Source organism: Etheostoma cragini, chromosome 12 (genome assembly GCF_013103735.1).
Source record: "Etheostoma cragini isolate CJK2018 chromosome 12, CSU_Ecrag_1.0, whole genome shotgun sequence".
Classification (NCBI taxonomy): Eukaryota; Metazoa; Chordata; class Actinopteri; order Perciformes; family Percidae; genus Etheostoma; species Etheostoma cragini.
The window spans coordinates 18670925-18674175 of record NC_048418.1 but is presented as its reverse complement, the minus strand read 5'-3'; the positions used below and the strand labels follow the sequence as shown (position 1 = coordinate 18674175).

Here is a 3251-nt window from a genome sequence, read left to right as displayed (position 1 = left end):
CTGGCTCGGCGGTATAGGGGTCCATGGCTGCCTGGATGTATCGGTATCGAGCCGCAGTTTGCTGCAACAAAGAAACCGTTGCTACATCGCCGAAACATAAGTAATATCGTTGGAGTAACGTTGTTGTCATCAGCGGAGACGAAGAGAGCTCTCGGTTCTTCTTACCTCGTGGGGTAGTCCTCGGAGAAAAGTGTCGTTTGGAGACGAGTTGAGTTTGTGTTCGGTGAGTGTTTCTCTGTTTACACCGGAGGAGCTGACCACAGTTACAGGCTGGTCGGCAGAACGCTGTTTCCCTTTAAAAAGTACCCTCACTCCATGTTAGGACTGTCAATTGATTGTATTCATTTAAAGTTCACGTGGAAAAAATCTACTTCTCATTGTAGAGCGAGGGTTACTTATAGTTTGTCGCCTCGGTGTGTTATAGTGATGGGCTGAAGTTCCCACGGGTTACCTGTACAGAGTACCTTAATGTGCATGAATTGATGAGCTTGTATGATGTATGTGTCTACTGTTTCACATGGTCACTTCTCTGGCCACACTGATGGCACCTTATCTGTCATCTTACAGCTCACAGTAATTGGATGGAAAGGTTGACTGACTGACTGTATTGTGTGTGTGTGTGTGTGTGTGTGTGTGTGTGGATGCATTTATAAGCCAGCAATGAGCGATACGATTCCTTAGATTCAAGAAGTTTACCAGTGGTATCCAAAATTTATGGCCTGTGGCCCTTTAAAGTAGGTCTGGATGGTATGGATAAAATCAAATATCACGATATTTTTGACCAAATACCTCGATATCGATACCGCAACAAGATTGTATTGTTGACTATTGGTGCTTTTACAAAATAGTCACACAATGAGATTTTTGATAAAAAATGATCAGTAATGTGGATATAATGACTAAATGGGTAAAAGCAAATAATAGGACAGTCACAAGTTACAAATCTGTTAAGTTCAGAAAATGACATGACTTTACTGTAATGCTGCCTTTAAAACCAGGAAAAGACACCACTTATGCCATATTACCATATCCCAAATATAAGGCGATATCTAGAGTCATATCATGATATTGATATAATATCAATAGATTGCCCAGCCCTACTTTAAAGGGAAGCAATCTCTACCTGTGACTCGTTGTCACAGGTGGGTTTGTCTGTAGAGGTCTACAATATAGTCTAATATAATATAGAATGCCACAATAAAAGAGCAAATATTGGAAAGAAAGTCAAAACAGAGACATCTTGTCACCTCTCTGATTTTTCTTGTGTTATCTTGGGGGGTTGGTCAAAATAAAAGGACAACAGATTCAAAAGGATTAACTTTGAATGACCAACAACGACTGTTTTTATAAGCCTAAAGATATGTAATATCATAATAGAAATGCCACAGAAAGTGTTACTCTGTATCAGCAGTTGTTTTTAGTGATTTCTAGGTGTCTCTGTTTATAAACTATTTCGTAAAGTAACAAAGCCTTTCCTTGCAGTACTCTATGAATGATCTATTCTCTCTGTGTCTATACCTTGACATTTAAGCCGCCTACTCATAACGTAAAAAAACAAAAAAAAAGGTAAAATCCCATACTCAGCTAAGATGGGTGCGGTGACAGGGCCGTGGAAAAAGACGAGCAGATGGTAAGAGCAGGGAGGGGAGGACAGGAAAGAGGAGCACAGGAGAAGGTTGAAAGACGTAAGAAGAGGAAGGGTAAAAGAGAGAGATCAGTAGAAAAGGGGTACCTCCCTCCCTCCTCCCATGTATCAGGTACACCCTTGCTTCATTTGGTTTCATGACAAATAATAACAAGTAATGTGCAAAAAAGTGTGTGTATGTGTGTGTGTGTGTGTGTGTGTGTGTGTGTGTGGAGAAAGTGTGTAGAGAACGAGCGAGGGTGGGTGGAGTCTGCTTATTGATGGATGACATGTAGAGATAAGGGAGGGGGTGGTTGATGGGGAGAGAGAGATAGAGGGACGAAGAGATGGAGGAGGAGGGGACGGAGCATTGTAGTGTTGACAGGGGGTCATTCTTCTGTCTGCTGGACCTGACCCTCATGGGAGCTCAGTCTGCTCACATCTCCACTTGAGCCTGTAGGTAGGCCACGACGCAGGGCGTTTGGTTGCCTCCACGTTTCCTCCACTTGCTTCCCGTCCTCGCGCCTTTAGTCCGTCCAACCAAGGGAAGCACGGGAGAGACGTGAGGAAACGAGTAAATGTGTTTTTAAAGGCAGGAGACGTCCTTTCCTTGAAGCGTCACATGAATTCGTCAGCTGTAGGGGCGGAGTTAACAACGGCTTTCAGCTGCAACGCTTCCAGGAAGGCTGCTGTTGTATCCTTGATCATAGCTTCTCAGAGATCCCTCCTCCAGCCTCGCTTCTCCATCCTCGAAGCAGGAATAAGATTTGGGAAGTCCTTCAGGAAGGAAGGACAGAACACCTTCCGTTTTTGAGCAGCGAGAACCTATCAAAATAAGAGAACTGAGATTAGCCTGGGTCTCTTTTTTTTGTTCCCTTTCATCTTCTACCCAATACTTTCCACCTCTTCTTCTCCTGCTTCCACAGCACTTCCCCGTCTGTCTATTTCCGTAACATTTTGTCCCCCCTCCCACATCTTTGCTCTGCCTGTTCTTCTTTTTCACTATAACCATGTACAGTAAACACACTACCGTCGACGCTTCAACTTCACCGGAAATTTCAGTTCAGTGGCTTTGATTTGTAAGGAACTGAAATCAGTTGATGTCAAATTTGTATTTGCAATTTTCAGCGTAAGCGAGCACACTTGCATTTTCCTCCATAAATTGTGTCCTTTTCTAGTCTTGTACATTCTTTGCATTCTTCTCTCATCCTCCTGCTCAGCTCTCTCCCTCCTAATCTGTTTTCTCTCTCTTTATTTCTCCTTTTTCTATCCCTGTTTTTTTTATAAAACACGCCCTTTGTCCCCTTTATCCCTCCAAATGGACTAATAAGCAGCATTATGAGCCAGTGTGAGGAGATTGGCAGATGGGATTCTGCTCATAGGCCAGATGAGGGTTTCTTATCACACCCTTTCACTGCTACTTAAACTGCTTCTGGCTGGCAGGGCCGATTCTAGGATCAGACATTTGGGGGGCCCCTAATCGACTCGGCCCCTAATGACAATGTGACATGGATACAGTGCCTTGTTAGTGTTAAAAAGAGGTGCAGAGCACGGCCTTGCTGCATGCCGATACGTTACTAGGAGAGAGAGAGAGAGAGAGAGAGAGAGAGAGAGAGAGAGAGAGAGA

General features: G+C 43.7%; 1 protein-coding gene across 1 annotated transcript in view; it reads left to right on the top strand.

Annotated features, from left to right (window-relative positions):
* LOC117953663 (SPRY domain-containing SOCS box protein 4-like) overlaps nucleotides 1–3251 on the top strand; it is a 92998-nt gene continuing 89747 nt past the window's right edge. Inside the window, exon 1 of the mRNA XM_034886918.1 lies at nucleotides 1–223. The gene's annotated coding sequence lies outside the window, so the exon portion shown is untranslated. The remainder of the gene's footprint in view (nucleotides 224–3251) is intronic.